Source organism: Ursus arctos, unplaced genomic scaffold, assembly GCF_023065955.2.
Source record: "Ursus arctos isolate Adak ecotype North America unplaced genomic scaffold, UrsArc2.0 scaffold_13, whole genome shotgun sequence".
NCBI lineage: Eukaryota > Metazoa > Chordata > Mammalia > Carnivora > Ursidae > Ursus > Ursus arctos.
In genome coordinates, this window is record NW_026622797.1 from 53,185,556 (window position 1) to 53,211,163 (window position 25,608).

The window sequence follows — 25,608 nt, forward strand, 5'->3', positions numbered from 1 at the left end:
TTCTGTCCATTGAGAGCTCTAACAGCCTGATAAGCTGAATTTCTATTGGGGACAATTCTGAAATCAAGAGATCATCTAAACAGAGAAAACTAAAAGAAGAAACAATGGAACAAAGAACTGACTTGTACCATCTAATTTGGCATTTGGGGGATTTTCCATTTGAACTGTTTGTTTGGAATCCATGTTGGCACCTCGCTGAGGGCAGATATTAATGCCTTTTTCCTAAATCCATTTGGGGGACATTAGTCCCAACAAGCAATTTCAAAACCAGGTTGTCCAGGTTCTCTCAGGATTTCATGACAGAACATGTTCTTTGAAAGACAAGAATGCAAAGCAGGGTTTCATTTGGCAGTGTGGACAGGTCAATCCATTAAAGTTAAAGCCCTTGAGGAATCTACCCAGATCTGCTGTTATTAAAGGAATAACTTAATAGAAACAGCCACTTAACCTGAGTGTCTATGGAACTGTTTAGATGATGGCTCACAAGAATCCCTGCCAACCTGAATTCAATGTCAGAGGACACCCAAACTGGCATAACATCACTTGTATAAATATTTATAGACACATATATGGCAGCTCCACCCCCGGAGAGCCTGACTGCGGAAGACTGTGGTAGAACTCAAGAATATATACATTGCAGCTCGGGTTGGGAGCTACCAGCATTCATAATTCACCCTGTCTGAGAACAGCCCAAATATGAAACAAGCCAGAGGCAGCATTACCATTCTCCAGTGAATTGCAGACTTTGAGAAAAACTTTGATAGTGAGTTAAATTTTGTAGAAATACTCACGTGCTTTACATACACACACACACACACACACACATACATGCACGCACGCACACACAGGCACATGCACACGCACACGCACCAGTGATAGAAAGAAAAATTCTAGATTTGATTCACCCAGTTGCTGGCCAAATTCTTTCCATCCACTGAACTTCCTTGGAGCTCTTTGAAGTCAGCAATTACTTTGTTCTCAGAGGAGTCATTCTGTGGTGAGGAAAATGTTGAAAGTTTGGCAATGTATTAGGACTTTCCAAATCTGGGTTCTTTCAAAATATTTATCTGTATGTTGTTTATCCTTTTTCAGTATTTAGACTTCATTCTTTCTAATAACCAGAGGACAAGCTATTGATATTAGTCACCTGGAATGCATAATAAAGATAGTAAATTTGCCAGTGGTGATAAAAAGGCTGATGTCCTGATTAAGCCACGCCGTCCTCTTTCAGACATAGATTTAGTAACTGAACAGACAGCCTTTCTCACAGTGCCTAAAACAGCTTCATTCCTCAGTAAATATGAGCTATGATTTTCATTATTCTTCTTTCATGAACTCGCTAACCAGCCCCGCTCCTCCCTATAGGCTACCAGTGATGTTCTGAGTGAATATTTTACACACATCCCATTCCCATCTTCTGGCATTACGATTCTCTGACTTCCTGTTTTATCCCACATATGTTTGTCGCTAACACTAACAGAGTGAGAAATCTTTGGGTACATCTCTATTGATAATTGAAACATGTGGCTTTGTTTTTTATGTTCTCTTGGATTCCCCATTTGCAGGAAACCACAGATCCTAACGTCGATTTCCTGTATTGCTGTAGAATCTCCCAACGCAGGGATTTCACTTTTTAATGATCCCTTCTCTCTTCGCGTAAGCCCATCCATACAGCCATGCTCACTGTTGTGTCTGGACACGCACTGACTCATAACTCCAGGCGCAGCTGCTCCCACCACTTCTCTCCAGCTCCACTCTGTGGCGCTATCCCAGCCTGACGGTCCAACTCCAAAGGGCATTGAATCAGTGCGACATACCCAGTCCAGGTCCCAGTTAGTATCCTCCATGTTTTTGCTATATAATGAATTAAGTGTTGATATTGATAGCAGCTTTACTGATGACCCTGATGATAAGATGACTTTGGTATATCCCAAACCATGTACGTTCCATCAGTGCATGCTTCCACTGGATTCCCTCATCCCAGCACATTATCAATCAGTCTCTGCCTGTCACAGGGAAATTCACAAACCCAGGGCATGTGTGTGTCTCTGCTTTTAGAAGAGATAGGCAAATTACAGAAAAAGGAACAGTTTTGATCTGTTTTGATTTTACTGTCCTCCTACTTCGCCAAGACACACACACACACACACACACACACACACATAGCTTCTGTTTTTCCAAGAGCTTTTGAAATTTTGCTTGGTTTATACCCCCGAGGCCAATAGACAGGAAATGAGAATCGGATAGGAAAGGAGCTGAAAACATCTTCTGCAAATTTTTTGTTGTGTGGGGTATGGTAATTTTCCACTTAAAATGTTTTTAAAATAGATTTACCAGGAAATATTGCTTTATATAGAAGGACAGCCATTCTTTAATACTTGTATATAGTTATTATCACTATCAGTTAAAATCACCGTATTGATAGTTCTCTTGAATAATGTCTCTCATTTGACCACCTGAAAAGTTCAGCAAATATTGGGGTACATTTCCCTGCATTATAATTCCAGGGATGATATTCTAAGAAAGGTCCTAGCCTGTAAAAGGAACATGTCCTATAGAATTACAGTGCTGGAAGTGCTGGAAGGGAAGGCTTTTTTAAACTCTTAAATCCTTCACTCTTTTAAATTCACTTGCTATAAAGAAATAGTTGCAAACGATTTCATCTAAACACAGAAAATAGCCCTTCTGATTCTAGTTATGATTTCAAGATTTTCTAATTCCCTCTCTCTCTCCTTTATCATTTATGCATCTGTTTCCCGATCTATGTTAAAATGGGAAAATAAAATAAACCGACATAGCATGTCTTTTCCAAAAGATCTGTCACTTGCACTTGAGACTATTTCCTACTTAAAATTTTGGTGTTCCAATGTCCTTCCTTCCTTTTTTGAAGTTAGAGATAGGATAGGTGGAAGAATTTTGTCTATTGTCCTCCCTTGACAAAATAAAACGTTAACACTTCCAGACTGGTCCCTAAACTTGATTTAGTAATTTAACTTTTTAAAGAAATTCAAGGTTCCTGAAATCAGCACTCTGCCTCTAGAATCCCGTGACAGAGCACTCTGCTAACTGCCCTCTCGTGCTTACAATAAGCCAGACCACGTAGGGATGCCTGCTGGAGACTTCGCTGCTATAACGTCAGAAATAGATTAGGTGACTGTTGCTGGTGTCCCTGAGGTCATAATTCTCCTTCAGATATTTCAAAAGGATAAGGTAATTAAGTTAATAATCCTTGTTGTTATAAATACTAGACGTGGCGTTTTTCATTTATTGCCTTTAACATCCATGATAGCGATTTACACAAGAATAACTCGGGGGAAGTTCTGGTATTGAAGACTCTCGAAAGGAACTAGGATCAAAGACTCCTAGATTAAAGGGTTGATTTAGGATAAATGTTAAAAGGCATAATGTGAACAACACACTTATTCCAAACAAGAATTCCCAGTCTTACCTACTGTTCTAGCTGACAGAGATTTCACTTCCTGTAAAAACAAAACAAAAATGGGAACATAATTGAGTCAAGTAAATTTTACCTGTGCAATTAACATAAAAATGCTTGCATTTAGATACCTTTAATTTACATTTAAAATGCAGTTTAATAGTTAATGTAGAAAGGGCCACACAGGAAGAAAAGTTTGACTTCTGAATATGTACGTATGTGCATAGCATGTACACTAAATGTACGTATATATTTAACGATCCTAAAAAGTTCACTTATCTGTCTGTTGTATTTCGAGATCATAATATTTAAAGTCTCTATCTGGCCTCTTTGGAGAAATTCGGAGAGTACAATTTAAACTGCTGGATGGCCCCACTTCATAAACCAGACGTCCAAATTAGCGTAGTCTCATAGGCTCAAAGTTGGAGATTAATTGGCGTGTGATCAAAGAAGAATTTTAATAAAACATAAAAATGCAACCTGGACCCACTGCGCGGTATTTCTGCAGACGACTGTTTCTGGGTGCCAGCCAGCTCGCGCGTGACAACTGCTATGGCAAAGGGCTGGTGGAAAACTTACAAAAGCAAAAAATTATGCAAAATAGGGGAGTTTCAAATCTACCTACCAACTTGACCTAGAAGGATCATTTCATAGAACATTTGCCTCAACTAAGTCTTATTTTTCCCACTTACATCTTACTCCTGGGCAATTTGCCAGGCAAACTAGCACTTTCCAGAAGCTACGGGTGGGTATTTGTGTTCAGCATCTGGTGCTCAGAAAGGATCCGTCTTCATGCTTCTGTGATCGTCCACCTTACCCTGCAAGTAGATAGATACCCTGCAAGGCTCTCTTCTTTTCCATAGTCAATTTTTATTTTTGGTTAATTAATATATGAGGTGTTGTTCATAATGGGAGTCGTGGACTAAAGACCGCAGGCCAAATCCAGCGCACTGCCTGATTTTGAAAAGAAGGTTATATTGGATCACATTCGTGCTCATTTATTTATGTACTGTTTATGGATGCTACGATCTTTGAATAGTTGCTACAGATATTGTCTGGGCCACGGAGCTTAAAATATTTACTTTCTGGCCCTGCATAGAAAATGTGTGCTGACTCCGGTCTACAAAGAAGAAAACATATTGGAGGAAGGGATTATCCTTTGACATGGTTTGGGTGGTAATTCCTTATCACAGAAATATTTCAAAAGCATTTTGCTTTTAAAGTCATTGCCTTTCAATCACTGAGGGAAAAAATATATATATTCAATGCAAAAACAGATACCTGCCTGTGTTTCTTATCACTTTACTTTTTATTACTTGGTCTTCATGCAGATTCACAATCTTTGCTGGGAGAGGGGGAAATATTTGGGGCAAGTGTGATCAATGCTGAAACAGGCAGGCCTTTGGCAAAATTTGAAGAAGATGAACTCACCTTTGGTGGCTTTCCGCTCTCCCTCTTCTCCTGTCTTGCCCTATGTCTCTCCTCATTTTCCTTGGCATGGTCTAGGTCATACCTAGATTCCTCCTTTATTTGGGTTAGCTCTCAATTAATCCGCACTAGACTCTTAGCTGATAGGACCTTGATATGACTGTTCACATTGGCATTTATGTATTAAAGATGAAGTTCTGAAGTTGACATGCTATAGCCAAAAACGGAGCTTTCCTGTCAGGTGGCTGAGTGTATGGGTTACTCTCATGCCACAGCTTTGATCTCCATTGGGCAGTCCCTGGGCCACTTGCTTTCCAATGCCCAGTAGACACCTCAGAGGCAAACAGCTTCCCTTGGGGTGACACACCAACATTATATTTTTCTATTATATGAAAAAAAAAAAAAGATTGGAAAGCACTCTCCTCTCAGAATAAATCATTATATGTTTCACTTACCAAAAGGGGGGGACAAATCATAGGGAATTGGACTTGATGGTGACTACTTTGTATTTCCTGGAAAATTAGTAGACTATGCTTATAAGTAAGTCAATAATTTATAGATAAAAATAGATGAAAGAGTCTAACTTGTGGTCATTTATAAATCTCAATCAAGAATAAAATCAGTTTTTACTAATTAATTAATTGGGGTTATACACTGATTATAAAAACATAAAGTGTCCTCTGTCGTCTTCTCCCAATGCCTGGTGCATAGAAGGAGCTCAATATTCTACCATCATGCTACCCCTAATGCAATGCTACAGCACTGTCATCACCTGAGAGCTGGTTGGAAATGCAGAATTTCAGAGAACACCTGGGCAGCTCAGTCTGTTAAGTGTTTGACTCTTGGTTTTGGCTCAGGTCACGATCTTAAGATCATGAGATTGAGCCCTGAATAGGGCTCCATGCTGGGTGTGGAGCCTGCTTGGGATTCTCTCTCTCCCGCCCTACTCATGTGCTCTCTCTCACTCTCTCTCTCTAAAAACAAAGAGAGAGAGAGAGAGAGAGAGAGAGAGAGAGAGAAAGCAGAATCTCAGGTCCACCCCGGCGCCTCATTCAGAACTTGCTTTTTAACAAAATCCCCAAAATTCAGTCTGAGAAGCATTGGGTAAGAGACCAAATGAGACTAGAAATCTGGCTGTGCCACCTTAAATATGGAAAATGTGAAGTTAAAAAATCAACATTTTAGGAAAGATAAAAAAAATCAATAAAGTTAATGTGGAAGGAAAAAAGTGTATTTTTCCCTTAAATAAAAATCCATGAATGGAGAGCGCCATTTTGTAAACTCAGTACTGGGACAGGCTTCCTGAACCATGTAGCCTAAGCCTGCAGAGAGTTTAAGCAGAAATCTTGACTTGGTCCCTAACATGTATGAAATCCTTTAAAATGCTGTGAAAGGGGTGAAACCCCGACCGGTTGAGCTTAGTGGAGGCTCTGTTTTTCCTTGAAGGGAATTCCGTCAGCTTCGTGCTCATGTGGAGGGGTTGGGCTCATAGCAGGAAGACTCAGCAGGACACAGAAGTGATTTAACGGACTGTGCAGATCCTCAAACTAGAGCCCACTCCCAGAATCGGAGCAAGTACCGGGGATTCTTGGAGTGCATTGTCATGGGGCCAGAAGTAAGGGGGATCCTCTCCATGGTTTACTGAATTTTGATGCTTTCTGTCAGCCCCTCTGACTTCTAAAAGAAAGAATTTAAAAATCTGCTGCCTAGCCAAAATGGGAAGTGGAATTCCCAGTATTGGGGAGAAAAGAATCACATTCACAAGTCTATAGAATATGAGGTACATCTGACGTGTTTGGCTTTGATCCTTTACCATCTTTCAAGATAGGCACTCCTGTAGCCAGGGGCCGACATGAGCACCGGAGTGAGGTGCACCCTATTCTGCTCTGTCCCTTCTGTGCACTGAAGTGCTTTGAATTTTTCCAGACATCATTAGGAATGTGCAAAGCCAATTATTCTGATTCTGTGAGAAGATCATGGGCATCCTACTTTTAGCTTTCCCCCGTGAAAACAAAGACAGAATCCCACCACAGTGAAAGGTTCCTGGAGATGGCCTGAAGTCACAGACCTTGTGGAGAGCTGATGGGGACCACGGTCCTACTTTGACTCTGCTGGAGCTGGTCCCAGCACCGGAATGCATCTGGGCACTAAGACCCAAGCAGAGACAGTGCAGGTCTGGATGCTAAGGTAGAAAGAAGAAGAAAAGTAGAGAGAAAATGCTCTGGAATCCATAATCTAGAAGGTTAAGCCAGCACAAAGTTAGCCATGCTGGCAAGGTGCTGGAGGCATTTCATCACCTGTTCTTAAGCTCCCTGTCCAACATCGATGCATGCCATGTTCTTTCCTGGTACAGGTACTTTTTCTCCCCCCAGCACACTGAACTAAAGGTCATCTTTCAGACTCGGGACCTACAATACTTCCTTACAGATGTCTTCCCATTTTTTTCTACACCCAGAAAGGCAGATTATTATATCAGCCATTTGTTGGGTTCCTCTAGCACATATGACATAATTTTTCTTTAGAGCTTACTGCACTGTCTTTTAATTTCTTCTTTATAGCCCAAACCCACCATTGTGGTGCCCCAAAGGAGATACCATGTCTCTCCTGCCCATGGCATATGCCTAATTCTTGGCAATAAAGGATGGCATATTAGGCATCAATATTTGCCAAATTAGAACAAAACTATCCCTTTATATGTGAATGCCCTTTAAATAATCTCTCAACCCTTTCCTACTTTTTTTTTTTTTAATGAGGGTGGTACCTCAACAATGGAATCATTTGAAAAACTCATTTGGGAAAATGTGAAATGCATGAGCAGCCCAAAGTCCATCTGAGTCCCTCATCTTCCCTAAGTTTTTTGCTGACAACTTTGATCCCTAAGGCTATCTCCTTTATCCACAGGGCAGTTGATAGGAGACAGAGACACCGAGGTGTGCTGTCTTTTATTGTTCTTAATTGTTTCAGACTCATAAATCTTATCTCCCCAGATAGATTGTAGTTCAATTCAATCCAAACAAATTCAAATCAGGAAATGGTGATTGAACCAGCCATGTGTGTGAGTCTGTGCTCCTTGAGTGTTGGCACCAGTTCTTGTTTTGGCTTTAATTTATTCAACATATATTTGTTGAGCATTTAATTGTGTGCATAATCACCTTTCTGAGAGAGATTACATTTTTTTTTTTTTTTAGATTTCTGTGTTTTCCAAAAATTTACCAGTATCGTACAAGGTCAAGGGCAAACTGACCAGTCTATAGTGAGTGATCCTGGAAGTTGAGGCTCAGTGGTCCCAAGGTCAAGGTAGATTTATGTACTGCAGCAAATTCACATAAGCTTCAGATAACCTTGGCATCAGGAGGTCCCATCCAGGGGAGCGAAACATGGCAAAAAGGGATTTCTGAACAACAGTCCAGGTCAAGAGTCCTCTATTCCTTAGATTATAGGACCAGCCCCTGCCCTGGAGCGAGGGAATACTGTGGCCCCAATCCTAAAGAACACCGAGAAAATATTGAGGAAGGTAACTTAGCCAACAACTTGGGAGTTTGAACTGAACCCTCATAGACCTTATGAACCTCTGATGAAAATGCTGGCAACAAAACAGTCATTCCGAGGACCCTAGAACCTGTACGTGCCAGACTGCAAAGGAGGTTGGAGGGAGCCATAGGAGCCTGGGGGTTGTGTCTGAACCAGTGAATATCAGATTTGGGAAACAGATCCCAATTCTAAGTTTGCCCAGATGGTGGCCCTGAGAGTGCTGACCTTCCATCCACCTACATTCAGGTGGGAGTGAGCCTGCTGGTAGGGGACTCGGGGGCCCAACATCAGCTGAGTCAGGGAGAGAAAAAGAGCACTAAGTGGGACCAGTAGCAGGGAAAACCAGAAGGGCCCAGAACCGGGCCTAACCAGTTACTATAAATAGCTCCTATGTCCCTAAATTTACTGCACCGCATTAAAATTGTCTTTTTCCTTGTCTATCTCCCCACTCAGCGCTAAACCACAAGGGCAGAGCCTAGGTCTTACCTTGCTTATCATGTTATTCTTAGCACAAAACATGGCGCCTACCACCGAGTGGGCATTCAAGATATATTGCCCAATAAATTCTTATTCTGGGGAGAAAGAGTGAATCCATGTCAGGTGTAGCGCAAATAAACTCAGTCAAATAAGGAAAAGTCAAAGTGTGGAAGGTGGGCTTCAACCTGTGGCCTAGGCAAGCAAGAGGTCAAGTCTAGAAGACAGACTGAGGTAGCACTGAACAGCAGTCACGTGTCTGGGCTTTGGAGTCAATCCTGGGTTTGAAGACTGCCTCCACTTCTCTTGGTTTCTACCTCGTGAGCTCGGGCAAGTTGTTAAATTGCTCTGAATCTCACTTTCTGCTCTGCGAAATAGCAGTTTGCACTCCCGACCTCATGTGAGGATTTAATAAGAGAGTATAAAAAAAAGGTCAGCTCAGTGCTAAGTCCTATACTCAACAAGTGGTTGTTGTTGAGACAGGCAGGAAACGGCAGATCCTGTCATTCCAATAGCTAATAAGCATCATCCAGAGCTGGGGAGATTGGAGCCCAGAGATAAAGAATCTAGTCTCCAAGACGGAAAAGTAAATGACGAGGGACTCAAAGGGAGACAAAAAAAAAAAAATAAAAATAAAAATAAAAACAAAACCCAGGCTAAAGATTGAGGTGTCCCAGGCAAGGGATCTTGTATATCAGGCATGGAGGGATAAGATTAGGAGGGAGTGTAGCTTGAACCTGTTCCAACAGCTTTCTAAGGCCAGGGATCCTTCTGTACCTCAGAGCAGGGCTGCTCACAGCGAGTGGGCAGGTATGAGCTCATCGGAGAAGCTAATAAGTACACTTGGCAAGAGCCGAGATGAGAAAGGGTGTGAAGTCAGACAGTTCATAACAGCCAGGCAAGGAAGGTGGTCAATAAATCATTGTTGATAATTTACTTTCATCATTAGCACAATTGTTCCAAAGTGGGGAGGATGCATGAGCCTCATTCGATCGTGAAACTCAAACGGGGCATAGTCGGGCATCTTATTTACAAACATTCTGGAGAAAATGGCATTTTCTCACCTACCCCACGGTTTCATTTGTGGAACCACTGGTGTGTTTTATGGAATGTTGGGCCATTTGTCATTAATCTACAGCCAACAACGTAGGAAGCACCACCTTTGCCAGCATGGAAACCATATTTCTTGGCTGAAATGGGAGTGAGCCCCCTTGAGGGCTGGTTGAATGGATCTGGCGCTCTTACCACTCTGTAGATCTCTCGCCAGCCACCCCCTCCTACTAAAGCTGTGTCATGATTCTGCTCACAAAGACAGTGGTGATTCTGAAATTCTCCAGCCTCTTCAGACCCTTGCTTGCGCATGTTGCTTTTGGGGGTTGGTTCAGGCTGTTGTTTTTCTTTTTTCTTTTTTTCTTTTTCTAGTAACGAATCTGTTTCTGAGCATAAGAGTAACAGGCATCACACAGAATGCAAAGGTTCCTTGTAAAAATGTCAGTTGCAATAAAAGGAATCTGGAGCCAGCCTGGCAGCCAGGGAGCTGTTACAGGATGAAGTCAGAACCTCGGCTTGTGTCTACATGACACCAAACATCCAGTTAAAAAGTGAAAAACTCAAGCAGTCATCCAGATGTTTTGTCTGCTTGATGCCAAACATCCTGATGTTTTCAACTATCCAGATGTTTGGCATCGGGCAGACCCACATCCCAAATCTGGAAGCATCTAGGTGTTTGTATCTTGTAGAAACAGCCTTGGCCCACGGGGCAGCAAAGACCGGGAAGTTGGACATCACTTTTCCTGACTGTAGGGACTGTGAATCTCATAAGATCTTCATGAGAGGAAGGTGATTCCGTTTAAAAAGCGAAAGGAGCCTGGAGTTAAACACAGAGGTTAACAGGGCTTTGCCAGAGGAACTGATACAAAGAAAAGAAAAACACAAGAAAGCGCACTGCAGCTCAGATGACTTCGCAGTCTCTCTCCCAGCCTCGGACCTTTTCTCTGTGCAGCCTTCAAATCCCTGAGGAGGGGCAGCGGGGAGCTCAGCTCGGAAGCAAGTAAAAGTTTGAGCCTAATCTTGTATTGATAGCAGGCATTACTTATTAAACTGGACCCTCTGCTTCCCAAAAGTGAAGCCGACCTTCTAGACAGACTTCAGCACTGTTTTCGTGTTCTCATGACCAGCCTGGTCATGCTGAAGTTATTTAACCTTCGAGCTGACCTGTTTCTGGATATGCCCCCTTAGTATGAGTGCACCCGAGGACTAAGCTGGCCTCTGTGGAGACAGAGAGAGTAAACTGGGCTTTGCCGGGACATACTGCGTTCTCTTTTCTAGACAAGCCCTCTATTTCATGCTGCTCCTCTTGATTCCAGCCCATGATCTGTGCCTGCCGCTCTTCTCCCAATAATCCTGAGAACTAAGAAACGAGGAAGAGAAGAAAAAAGGAAGGAAGGAGGGAGAGGAAAAAGGCAGGAAGGAGGAAAGGAGAAAGACAGAAAGAAGGCACAAGAAAGAGAGAAAGAGATCCCAAAGATCCCGAGGACAGCATGTGCAGGCGAGTTTAAAAACAACAACATAAAAGGAACAATAAGAGCAACCCAATAAAAGGATGAAACATGGTCATGGGACTGCAAAGAGAATCTGAACATCTGTACTTTTTCTTGTTTATAACCATGTCAGGAAAACAGGAAAAACAGCATACAAAACCCCAAGCGGAATTTTCTTTCAGTCCCCATTTCGCTGGTGTATCCCACTAGGAAGAAAGTAACCATTCTGATTGTCTTCTATAGGCTTGAAATATACAATTCATCATTGTCTCATGCATCCTATGATTGTGAGTTAGTCGTTATTACTCATTGTTATGTGGGGGAATTCCTCTCCTACCCACATCTGGACTTCTGCTGTTACAGTAGAGCACAGAACCAGACGCAGTCCGGACCCTTTATCATTTCGGCATTCGATGCTTCCTTGTCTCTTTTAGGATGGCTCCTTGGCTATTGTTTTATTGTTGTGTCCGTTACTGGTTGATTGAATCGTTTTTAAATTTTATTGTGACACTGGTAATGGCAATGATTGTGCTCAACCAAATTGGCTCATCAGTACCATCGTTGTTAAATCAATCAGGAGATTAGCGATCGCTAATATACACATAATTTGGGCTCCTTAAAGGAGACAGACATCTGTTTTCCTTGGCAGCAGTCTGTTTCTAGGCCCTTACTTGATACCATGTGCGTGCCTAACTCCTGTTCACAACAATAGCTTTTATCCTTGGGGGCTGGTAGTATAGTTAATTGATGCCTTTATCTTTTCATGAGAGATGCCAGCTCACATCAAAAAAAAAAAAAAAAAGGAGAGAAAAAAAAAAGCACAACAAAACACACTACAAAGGCTTGGCATTTTATCTGGTGGAACTAGAGAACCTCAAAGCCGTCCCAAGAATTAGAGAAAAATAAAGATCGCTTTCATCCACATTGCTGCAAAAATTTTGCCTGTATCCTCTAATTTTTCCTGCCATCATTGAGAATTTAATGAGTATTCAGGTCTGAATATTAAGATCTGACTTTTGCATTTGAGAAATGCAAGTGTCGATAAAAATAGGACAGAGGCAGGGCCAGGTGACGAGGAGGAGTGATGCCAGACAGCAAGGGGAGGACCCTTCCACACTGTGCTGGGAGCGTGATGCGAGGCCAGTGACCTCTCCAGAAAGAAGTGAAGTGTGCATTTTTATAAACCCTGGAATAAGAAATCAGGTCAGTTGATTGGTTTGTTGCTCTCTGCAAACTGGGACACCAGCATATTGGAAAAAGAACACTGTCGTGTCCTATGTCCTAGAGACACATCCAATTCTTTCATGGGTAAATGGTTCCACTGTGCTCAGAGAGGTGCCTAGGTTTCTTTCACAAGAGACATTGGTGTATTAAAATTATGGTTATTTATGCATCCCCTCAAAAAGTGTTTATTGAGTGGGAAAACAGTATTCTGTTGACAAGGAAAGCTCCACACTAAGAACTAGATGATCAAGGCTCTGGTTCAGTTCAGCTGGGAAGGTGAGATAGCACATGAAATATTTAAATGAACATAAAAGGCAAGAGACAGTCAAGTACTTCAGTGGGCATTTGGTAAGATGCAATCTGTCTAAAGGAAAATAACACTATAGACTTCTAAGATGTAATGGTCAGAAACACTTTTCAAAATTAGTCACCTTAATTATTTTCATTATATTCATTGTAATTATTGAAACTTAGTCTCAAATCCAGGTATTTTTCTTATGTGAACACAAAGACAAGCATCAAGACGTAGGTTTTAGATAGACACATCAAGAGTAGCTTCAATTACCTGTTTTCTTTCAAACCCAATGACTTACAGGTATATTTTAATAGTTATCTTTTCTTTTCTATTAATTATTACAAGTCTACAAAAGGAATACAGTAATAATAAGCACTAATATATGCATCCAGCTTTGTCAAATCTTAATATTTTGCCCTATTTCTTTCACTTTATTTTATTTTATTTTTTATTTTTTTTTAGAGAGAGAGAGAGTGCACATGCAAGGCGGGAGAGGCAAAGGGAGAGGGAGAGAGAGAATTTTACTTAAGCAGGCTCCACGCTCAGCATGAAGCCCGACACAGGGCTCAATCTCACAACACTGAGATCATGACCGGAGCTGAAATCAAGAGTCAGACGCTTAACCGACTGAGCCACCCAGGCGCCCCTAAGGAAAAAACATATTCTTTATTCAACTGAAGCCCCTTACATACCCCTCTCCTAATTCTACTCCCCTCCTTTCATTCCTCCTGGAGTTATTCTGACTTTGGTGTTGCCCGTGCATGTTGTTATACTTTTACATTTTATGTTCATATCCGTAACTATATATTCCACATTTTTTATTTCATTTAAAAGGTATTATGATTAGGCAATTTGTGTTTTCATTGAGTATTGTGTTTTCGATATTTATCTGTGTTGATATGTGTATGTAGCTCATTCATCTTAATGGCCATATATGAATGCACCACAATTTCTTTATCCCTCCTGTTCATAGACACTTGGGTTGCTTCGAATTTCGTTACGACAAGCAGAGCTCTCATGAATTGCTAAAACAAGCCTCTTTATGAATGTGCTAGAGTTCCCCTGGGGGTAGAATTGCTGAATTAGATAATATGCACATCTTTCACTTTCCTAGCTGTCTTCTAATCATCCTCCAAAGAGAGTGTACTGACGTATACACCCACCAGAGGTATATGAGAATTTCTGTTTATCCGCCAATCTGACAAGGCTTTCTATTGTAAGTGCACATTTGAAAAAGGTATTATCACTCTTTATACAGTCAAAATGTCTGAAATATTACTAAAAAGAATCTGCAATGCCTTCAAGCCTTCCCACTTGAAGGGGAAACGTTGCCCAACAGCCGAAGGCTGTCTTTTCCTGGGCTTCTTCAGGGTGTTCATCCAAGTCACACTCCGGTTTTAGAGCCAGAAAACATTTTAGAAACCATTTTTCAAGCAGCATCATTTCAACATAAAGAGATAGGCCCCAAGTCACACAACCATGATAACAATCACACTATTATGATTTATTTTGAACCTACTATGCTCCAGATGCTTTACAAATATTCTTAATCTGCATGACAATAGCCAGAAACCATCACAAAGGGTTTATTCTCCAAAACACAATTATTGTCATATGGCTACTGAGAGCAAGACACCGTGCTGTATAATCCAAACAAAATTGTACCAGAGTCCCTGCTATCAAAGGCATATAATCGAGAAGGAAAGGTGACACCAGACTATAAACTAACATGTGATGGCTCAGACCAAGGCAGGATACTGGGAAAGGGTCTTTCTCTAGCTGGAATCATTTAGGAAAACATCCTGAAGAAACTCGTAGGGGAATTGGGCTTTGGAAAACAGGTAGAACTTAGATGGACACCATCTTACCTTGGATGAGCCTACTGGACATTGCCCATGTAATGACCACGGGCAGTGAGTGGAATCCAACAGTCTGTAACCATATCCTGCCACCGAAGTAGGTGCGTCTAGGTGTCAGGGGGGAGGACAAATCAGGCTGGAAGGGATCAAGGGAAAGGTCTGACGAACAGTGCAGAAGATCTGGAAAGCCAGGCAACCAACAACTGGGGAAAATCCAAAAACTCCGTCTCAGGAACACAGCAACAAAGCCTCCATGCTCAGCCCCTGTGGCCACCTTTCTTACCACTCTACCCTCCTTTGCTCATCTGTTGTTCTCTCTTCTGTTTCTAGAACATGGCAAGCTGGTGGAGCCAGTAGGGTCATTCATCTGCGGTTGTCTCTGCTTGGAACAGGTGTCCCATTTTATGCACAGCCAGCTCTTTCTCATCATACAAGTCTTGCCTAAGATGCTTTCCTTTAGCATCTTATCTAAGCCAGCCTCTGCCCTCCCTTTCCTCCATGTCAGCAGCTCATTTTATTTGCTCCATGGTCTTTCTCATTCTCCAAAATTATCTTCCTTAGGTAACCTCTCGCCCCAGTGAGAGTGAGCACCATGAAGACAGGAAGTTGTCGCTCCTATTATGTGTTTTCTGACTGGCCCCTGGCACGTAGAGGGGCTTCAGAAACATTTATTGATTGTTGAACCAATGAACCACAATATGCTTGTTTCCAAAGAGGCAGACAGAGTATCAGAAACTGCAGAGTCTTTGGGGAAGTTGGGTCTCACGGCGATGGAGTGTACAGGCAGGGTTGTATTAAGGGGACACTGTGTGAGATGTGTGAAGTAGGAGGTCACCATAAGGAACTCAGAAACGAACAAGTGGCGTAAGTTCAAGTACCAAGACTAAGGTCTAAGGTGGACGTTAGAATCAAAGCAGAAACTGAGGAGGGTGAACAGGCTGAATCAATACAAAGAGACTTTCTACCACCGTCAGGTGTCAGGCTAGAGCTCTTTAAATCTTTCCAGCCTCAGGTCAGGGGGAAAGGATGTGTACATACCGTGACCTCATCCATTGGGAGCAGTAGAGAACTCAGTGGTTCTGAAAGCAGAAATGTTGGCAAGAGGGACAGCAGAAGGGACAGCAAGAGCAAGGCAGAGGGGTGTCTCCAGCTTAGAACAATGCCTTGCACATCACAGAACACGAAAAACTCTTGAAGGAATTGATTCACAACTTTAATCTGATAGTGGTATCAAGGACAGAGAGCCTGAATGTGGGCAAACTAGTTGGAAATTTATTCCAAAATCTGATTTTAGCAATTTGGTTCCTCGCAATAGAGCTGGGTGGGGACAGATACAGCTTGATGACTAACTGATTGTGTGCTTGGGGAGGGGAACATAGGAGGCAGGGACCGTATAAGAAAGAGGGAAATAAATCTTACCCTGAGCTTCAGAGTCTGGGTGACTAAGTGACACTGTTACAGAGCTAGGGAAGTCCAAATGAACAGTGAGTGTAGGGTGGGGCTGGAAGGTTCCATGAAGATACTGGAGGTACAGGAAAGCCTGGATTCAGCAGTGATGTTTAGGAAGTGGTTGAAATGAGACTAGAGCTCTGCAGAAGCCTGGAATAAAAATATATAAAGGCACATTAGTTACTTTATTCATTTTCTGAAACAGGCAGGCTGGGAATAGAACTAAATAGATTTGGGAAGATCAGCTGTGTAGTAAAACATAGCGGGACCCAACCTATCCAGCCTCATTATTCAGTGGCAGAGTATCAGGACTCACCTCAAAAACTAAACGCGCTGGTCTTCTTTGGACCAAAAATCAATTCCTACTAGGAATTAATCCTTTAATCAGGCAACGTACTTTTCTTAGAAGGCAAGACTGCTACCAATATGGCAATGGAGTGAGACTGTCCAGGTTCAAATCCTGACTTTGCCACTCGCCAGCCACATGAATTTAGGCAGGTTGCTTAACCTCTCCATTTCTTTATCTGTGAGCTAGAAATCATAATAGTACCTGCGCCCTTAAGATTGTTGTGAAGACCAAATGAACTAACGTGGCAGCACATGTGGCTTACAAGCTAGTGTGCAGTAAGGGTCGCCCAAGTTTTATATTGAGGACTGGAACTTGTGCTCTTATGTTCATTGCTTAGCCTGGATGTTTTAATCCCTAGAAAACTGTAGAATATTTTCAACACAGTAGAAAAAAAAATCCCTATCCATGTTCATTCTACTAAAGGAGGCCACCTCCTTAGACTGAAATTCAAAAACACACCACTTAGGGGGCGCCTGGGTGGCTCAGTCGCTTGAGTGTCTGTCTTCGGCTCCGGTCATGATCCTGGGGTCCTGCGATCGAGTTCCAAGATGGGCTCCTGGCTCGGCGGGGAGTCTGCTTCTCCCTCACCCTCTCCCTCTTCCTCTGTGTGCTCACTCACGCTCTCTGTCAAAAAAAAAAAAAAAAAAAAAAAAAAATCCACCCCTTAGGCCTGCCGCCGCTCTGTGGAGTCCTGTGCCTCCACGCAGTGTAGCAACTCCGGAGCCCTACATTCTCACAATTGAAAAAGCCCTGGGAGAATTTCAATGCTATTGTTTGGGAGACTTCCTTTCATCCTGCCTTGAATTTGTCCCAGTTCCAGTTTTAGACAATAAATCATAAGCCTTTAAAAAGGGAGTTCCGTTCAATATTGAGAAAAGGGAAAATGAATCCCTGTACGAGAGGTCGGTCCCTGACTTGGGCAAAGTCTGAACTCTTTCGGGCTGGTAAACTCCACCGTGGGCCGTTTTCTTGCTTGTGTGTTTGCTTAGTTTGCTATTGTGTTTGAAACAAGAAGGTTTATTTAAAATGAGGCCATCTCTCTGTTTTGTTCATAGTTGTTGGACCATCACTAGCAATGAGGCCGTGGCATTTATTTGAATTGCCATTTTTCATTATCTTTAAAAAATGAACCCTGACAATAGTAACTTTTACAAGGATAATCTACCAGCAAACATCAGTAGGCCAGACATACTGGCAGGCCCTAGTCAATCTGTAACTGAAAACTAAAAGTGTAGCAGGAAATCCTAATACTGAAACTTGCAGGGTTATAGAGCTGATGAAGCAGAAAACAAAAAGTAGGTGATAACTGCTAAGAAGTGCAACCTTGACAGTTGTCATGTCTTTGAGGATTTTCTTAACGTGTGGGCAGATCTTCATCTATTTTTGAATTCACTTTAGCCATCCAAAACAACTCTTGGCTCTGGGTTATTTTCCATCCTCTCCCAAGATAACACCTGCTAGCTATAATCAGCCGGGCTATTCCAACAGCATTTTTTTCTTGCTCAGTTGTCTTTCCTAAAGTAATAGAGAGTTCAGGTTATCATATCTTAATGTCATGTGGTACTAAATCACACTCCAAGAAGAGATAACAAGATGGCCCTAGGGGGGTGGGTGTGGTGGGTGTGGACTTTGTCCCAGCCAACGTCCCTTTCTCTCCAGGGGGGCTAAATGTGTCAAGCATAAGTGGTAGGAAAAGGTATCAGAGCTGGGTGGGGTGGGGTAAAGGAAATAAGGAAGATGACTCTGCTGTCGGCTCAAAAAATACCTAGGCCCGTCTGCTCCCACAGTCAGAAACTGGGTGTGTTCATCTTGTTTTGCCAATGGATCCCAAAGTAGTCTTGAGTGATCACACCCTCCCCACGTGTCCCAGCTTTCCCTCCTCTGACAAGAGGCCTTTACGCTTTCTGCCCAGAATGGAATAAGGGATTTATGAGGAAGGGTAAGTCTCCATGCTGGTCATATCCACACGGTTTTTCAGATCTGCTGACTTATTCTATGCAACCCTCACCTCACCCCAAGCTGACTGCTGCCCATGTACCCACAACTCTGCTGGTCTCTTAGAAGCCAGAAGCTATGGCTTCAGGCAGCAACTCCTTCCAAGGCATCTTCGGGAATCTAGAAAGAAAGGCTAAAGACCAAGGAGAACCCAGCTGATCATTCCGTGAAGACTCGTAAGCCATCACGGAGACGTGACAGGTACCAAATACACAATAACTCTTTAAAAAAAAAAAAAGAAGTCGTTTATATATAACCGGAATCTGCTCTCAGCTACTCGCCCACCATGTACATATCTGAAGTCATGTAAGTGTGGCAATTATTAGAAGAAAATGTTTCCAGGATGGGAGACCACTGTATTTTCACATCTGACTCAACATACCGTAGCTTTGTAGCTACTGAATCAAGAATATGGTATATAAGAAGATAGAAATCAGGGCATGGAAAATGTGTACCTTGCAGCCTCTCGGCATTGCCAGCTCACAGAGAAAGAGGCAGGTGCACTTCTCGTGTGAGAGGAAAAATCTTCCCGGCTAGGGAGGCGATACGGTCTACCAGGACTCAGATGACTGTCAAGTGCCTGGCACCGCAGACTGCTCGGCCTGCCGGCAATCACAGGGCACCCCAGCACGTGTACTTGCTGCGTGGAAACCATCCCATCTTCAGCGCCGTCAGTGCCCGCCACACTAGGACCGTCTTCGAACCAATACGTGGTTCCTCTGTGCAGACCCTAGGTTAGCCCTGGAAACAAGCCCAAAAGAATCACTGGGTCGGCCTACAGAGGACTCAAGCTGGACTCCTAAGGGTCTGGGGGGGGGGGGGCTTCCGAGGAGCCAGTGGGTCTTGTTTACCAACAGTAGAGAAATCTGAGGGTCCTGCTGAATATATGCTGTATTCACAGAGATAGGGAAAGCTCTCTCAGGTAAACTGCCTGCATCTGGTCTTCTCTCGAAATGAAGACCTGGAATGAAGAACAGTCAACATTGTATGAACCATAGCGGATAATGCTGATCTCTGCAGTACCCGGAGACACAGCCCCACGCTCTCTCCCCACTGCGTTCTCCCCACGCTCATGGAGTTACGGACATCAACTCTGTACAGCTTTTCATACGTCAGTGACCCCTCAGTAAAGCAGTTGAGAGAGTGAAAAACAAATACAATGTATTAGATTCCACCTTCTAGTTTGCATATTCATTCACCTGATTTCAGAGATTTTTAGGTTTTCTATTAACATTGTCGTAAATCTGGTTTCTTTTCTTCCCATCACACATGTTTGTTGTGGGGGTTTTTCCCCCTCAGAAGATACATGTCATATTGGCTCTCAGGTCATTACTCATTTTATATCTTTCTCTAGCCCCTGATGAGGACATGGTGTGATTTTTGGAGTACGTGGTCCCCTCACACTTGTCCGCTGATCGTTTCCTAGGTGCTCGCTGTGGAAGGTAATCCAAAGCAGGAGCTGACGGAGATCATCAAAAGGTTAAACCTTGCCTCTTTTCCCCTACAGTACTGTCTCTGAAACCAGCAGGAGAAAAGAGAAAAACGTTATTCTTTTGATGTCCCCAACTATGCTAGTGTCCATTTAAACTCTCCTTTCGCACATTAGTCCACTGGGTGCATCTGAATGTGTGTTTAGGTTATAGTGACAACAGCCATTAGTTCAGCCTACCTTTGCAGGAGGTCACAGAAGGGAGTCCATTTTAGCCTTCTAAAAGGGAGGCATCCCCACAGTTACTTAAGTGAGTAGGTGAAGGCTGTGAAATGACATTTCGCAATAGCTAAATACCGTCTTGATTCATGGCGTCACTATTTCAGTAGATGATTCCGAGAATGCTCCTGGCCATCCAGCAGTCATTAGGGCCGCACCAACAGGATCTTTGGTGTCTCTCTGCGGGTACATCTACATACATTAACATAAGGATGTAAATAAACACGTGTGCCGGACTCGACCCCTACTTTACACATAATCCACCTTCAATATGATGTGATTACAGGAACACTTGGAAGACATTTTGCTTAGAGGACCTCCACTGATACCATAAATTCCTATAAATTAGAGACTCATTCCTTTACTTTGTATTTCTTCTGTCATGATGCAAATAACACTGGGATGAGGCTAATTAATGTTTAGAGCCATACTCCAGTACAAAGTTTTCTGCTTCTCTCCTGAGAGTTAGGTCTGATTTCTAGGAAAGCAAAAAGGGCAGATGACTCTGGCTGCCCCAGGGAACCCAACCCAAGATGGGGAAGAAAGGTATCCAAGGGGGGAGGATAGGGTTGCTCCAAGACCATTTTCACAATTATCCCCAGGGCCAGAAAGGCAGAGCTGTTTCAAAACAGACATGACCTTAACTAGTGAAATCCAAAGAGACCTTTAGCCTCAGAAACAAGAGAGAAGGAAAAAAGAAATAGAAACGCAAATAAACAAGAGAGTGACACCTCTCCTTCAATGAACCTGTCCCCTCTCCCTCCCACAGCTTCTGCATTTCTCGGACTTTTCTGGTTGCCTTTTATATGTGCAGATCGGCCATTGACTGGGCCTACAGTTCCCTTGTTAGAAAAAGGAACTATCCCCGGATTGCCAAACATGTATAAACAGATGAACGTAGAGTAAATTTTCAAAACAAGCGTTTGTAACAATTGGAGATGGTCAAGATGGTGAAAGTGAAACCAAACCGAGCAGAAAGGGTAACGGTGAAACAGAAGCCCCTATAGCCACGCGTCCGGGAAGCTTGGCCCCTGCAGAGGCAACTTGTGCGTGCCACGCACGCTTCGAGCTGGTTGAAATCGTGTTCTCCCAACGACCACGAGTCTCACCAGCGGAGTGTATGTCAATGGAAGTGACTTGGGTATCTCCCTTTGGAGCCTCAGGAACCGGCAGGGTCACGTGCCACGCATCGCACCCGAGCCCCCGGGACCACGCTGCCAGGCTCAGGGGGGACGGAACAGAAGCCCGGAAATGCGAAGGCGGAGCGAACCGTGCCGCGTCCGGGAAAAGCGGCTACCGCGGGCCCATTGTTGTCCCCGGGACCATTCTCCTCCTGCCAACCTCTTTCGCTGCTGCCCCTCAGTGTTTCTGTGAGACAAAAGAACCCAGCTGAGACTTGGACAAAGAAGAATGCAGGGAAAGGGGAGAGAATACCTTGAACAAGAATAGCCTGGAAGGAGCCAAAAGTGGAAAAGGAAGTCTAATTCTGTCCTAGTCCGGGGGAAAAAAGTTTTTTGAGAAATGTAAACAAATCAGGAAATCCTGGCACTTACCCCAGTTCCGATCTGGGGAAGCGCACCGGTCCTTTCCCTAGGAGTGAGCTGCTGTTTGTGAATGAAATCCAGATTAAATTATTCATTGAGTCCTGCCAGCCCCGCAGTTTCCAGCTTTCCCCTTGCCTATGGCATCGTTTAAACCTTAAAATAATAATAATAAAAAAACATATGCATGTTATTAACTCTCCATATTCAAATGGAAATTCAATGCTATCATAAATCTCTCTTTTCTAATGTAAATTCCTTTCTCTAGCATGAAGCTGCAGGAAAGCATTGTATCTGAGCAATCTAAACTTGAAAGAGAATTTTTGTTAAACCAGTTATGATAGGGGAAACATGTTTTTCACTGAGTCGAAAGATTAAAGTTGGTTGTAAAAAGGGGTGGGGGACTGAAGGAGAATTATTGGTTGCTCAGCTAATGATTAGATACAGAACTTCAAGGACAAATTAAGAGGCACAAGAGTCATCCAGATAAGTGAAAACAGCTCCAATCCTATTAAATAAAAGATGCATTGTTTATCTTCGGTTGTAATCTCCGTTTCCATATTCATCTCCACCTAAGCAGCCCCCTGCGCCCCATCCATTCATCACCCCCAAGTGGATTCCAAGTTCTTAGCACAGCCCATATGCAGATTGGGGTGTCCATGGTTTCTCACCTACCAGAGCCCCCCCTCCTCCCCTAATTGTGTTGGGTAGGGTGCCTCTTCTAATGAGGCTTTGGCTGAGAAGAATGTGGGTAGGAGTGGAAGTCGGTCGGCCCTTTCTGGGAAAATATATTGTGAACCCTTTGGTTTATTTCAAGGAATTTTCAGCAAATATCACATATCCTTCATATCCTGTCGACTCTACTAGTTCTGATTTGTCACTCCTCTCCCACCCAATTTACCCCGCTTCTTGCCCCCTCTCTTGCCCATGGACCCACCCTAGATCCTTCATCTCAAAGTATTCTTTTCAGGGTAGACTTGGTCCGAGGGGCAGGAACAAAAATATATCCATGTATTACAGAGTTTCAGGGAACGATTCTAAAGGGCTTCCTCAGGCTGTGGCCTCCGTGGAAACTCACAGACAAGACACTAGGTTCTCCTGGTGGCGTTGAGAAGGCCACAGGCCCAGTACATGGCCTCTCCTCCAGGCCGTGGCCCCAACCCCCTCACTGGGGGGTAGGGGGGTTGCTTGGAAGCCTCCAGAGTAGAGTGGGGTCAGGACTTCAATCCTCAAGGCGAAAGCTTTCTCCATTGACTTCTAGGAACACAGTGCAGGGATACACAGAGAAAAGATATCCCTCTGTATGAATGCAAAATATTAGCTCTGTCCAGAAAGATGCTTGTGAGGAAAAGGAACATTGAAATCAGAAATAAAAATATTAACAGCAGGACAGAACTTAATTCATTCAGGTTTGCTGTGAAGGGTTTAAATACATATGCAGTCAGTTTATTACTAATATTTAGAACTGAAATAATAGAACTTAGAATCAGCTTAATAAAAATACCAGAACCAACCTGTCTGGCAGCCAGTGCTGATAGCAGAGTCACCCTCCAACAGGGACCAAATTCTCCCTGATCTCTTATTAATGTTCAACATTCGAAATAGAAGATTTAATGTTCTTTCTGGATTGTTCAGAGATTTATGGCACCTGTAGAAATGTTCATAAAACCTGAGGCTATGCAAGGCTTTTGACATCTGTATCAGAACCATAAAAATCATCACCCTCTTGCCCATGGCCGGTCTTGTCTTTCCAGAGAATATAATCCAGAGAAAAATAAAATTGCCACTGAGTAGCTACTTCCAGTAGACTATATTGCCCAGTGCATGCGTGTTGAGAGGATGGCAGTGTCAGATGAGGAAAGGGAGGGAGAGCACAAATCAAACTGTATGTATTGGAGAACATCATGGGGAACTCTGTGAAGCTGTTTCTGGGGCAACTCCTTTTATCTGTCAGAAGGATGCTGCACTAGGTACATTATTCTCCTCAACCTGGTTCTCTGGCATCCCTTACACAGGAGTGGTAGTCTCCAGAGTGTAGACAGAGAAAGGAAGCAGGTGCTCGGACTCCCAGCATCTGGTTTAGATGACCACAATGCGGAGAACACCTGCAGCCCGCGTTTCAGCCAAGTCTGGCCTCCCATTGTATTCGATTGGACTTTCTGCCTTGAGCAAGAAAAAGGCATTGTTTATCAGATTTGCCAAAGGATCTCCGGGGAGGTGGAGAGAGACAGGATAAACAAACCTGAAACAAAACGCAAGTGTAAGCAAAGCACTGGGAGACCTTGATTATATGTGACTCCCCAAGGTAATCTTTCAACCTGACGCAAAGTAAGTAAAACCAAGAGAGAGAGCCAAGCATTAGCATGGACCAAGACAGTTTCGCAATGGTTTTTCCAGAGAACTGGTACTGGATACTCTTGTCCAAACTCAAGTCCTTAGGTAGAGGCAGAAACAAAAGACACTCCTGAAGGGTCCAATTTGTGCAGGACTTTGCCGTGGGCCTTAGAAGATGACTAGAGCCCACCCTGTCCTAGAAAAAACTGGCAAAGAAGATGGTCTTACTACTTATGTACTGAAGGTTCCATTTGTGCATTTTATATTTTCATATTTTGTAATAACGATGCATTGGGTGAACTGGATCCCTGCAAATCATACCAAAAGCAGTCAACTGGGATTAGATTCCCTAACAAAGGTAAGCGAAGCAAACACACTGATCCAACAAGATAATACAATCTCACGACTGGTATATTGGAACAAAAATTAGGAAGCCTCTTTCAGAGACTGAGGACATCGTTTAGGGATACCATGTAAAATGCTGTTTTGTTAGTAAATAATTCTGAAGCGGCCCCTCTGTTTTCTTTCCTTTGTATAGAGCCCCAACTAGTGGAAAGCTGGAGAACTGCACTTGAAGAGAAACCGTTTGCCGGGGAGACAACCACCAGTCTTCCCGCAGGTAAAAGCCCACGGGGTCTTACAGACACTACTCTTTTTGGAATGTGGAGTTAAGGATAAGGTGGTAAAGGGGAGGAGGGTATGAAGCTGGCTGATAACCTGGCCCATTGCGGCGGTAGAGTAAAGTGGTAGTGATGGAAACGCATTCAAATCTCCCGTTGAAAATGAGTCAAGGCGCTGGCTAATGTGAGAAAGAATATTTCCTTGGTTCAGAACTTATCTTTCTTGAAGAAGTCTCTTCAAAAGAAAGGGGAAGATACTCTGTGCCACTAAATTATATACACAGGAGGAAAGGGACCTGGTTTCACAAATTAAATGAGCATGCACTTACAAAGATGTCACACTAGTTCGGAAAGAAAACGGGTAAGAACGTGCCCATGGTAGGGTCGACGGGGGGAGAAGGAGAAGGGCAGGTGGAAGCAGCAACAGGAAGGGAAGGACTAGAATCTCACTAGTGTCGAATGAAATAGCAACACCTGGGAAAGTATCGATGGATTTTCCTGGAGGAACTGACTCTTTGGGGTTGTTGGGTTTTTAGTTTTGTTTGTCTGTTCTCTCCATTTCAAGGAATCTCATCTTTTTGTGCATTTTTAAAGCAATCTTGGCTCCCTTACCAAAAAGTACCAATAAAATGCAGGCGGCCTAGAAAGGTTATAAAAATGTAAGACGAATTCATCAATCAGACAGAGGATGGCCTGTGGGAGGCAGGGGTTCATAGACACGCTCGGAGATTTCACAGAACTTCCTCGCAAGATATGCAGCTTCTTTATGTGTGTGTATGCGTGTGTGCATTTTTTCTAAATTCTGTAACTTTTACCGATTCTCAA

At 43.1% G+C, this 25,608-nt stretch overlaps 1 long non-coding RNA gene across 1 annotated transcript in view; it reads left to right on the top strand.

Annotated features, from left to right (window-relative positions):
* LOC130543555 (uncharacterized) overlaps nucleotides 1-25,608 on the top strand; it is a 193,495-nt gene that overhangs the window by 144,323 nt on the left and 23,564 nt on the right. Inside the window, exon 3 of the long non-coding RNA XR_008958994.1 lies at nucleotides 24,702-24,782. This is a non-coding gene — a long non-coding RNA (uncharacterized LOC130543555). The remainder of the gene's footprint in view (nucleotides 1-24,701; nucleotides 24,783-25,608) is intronic.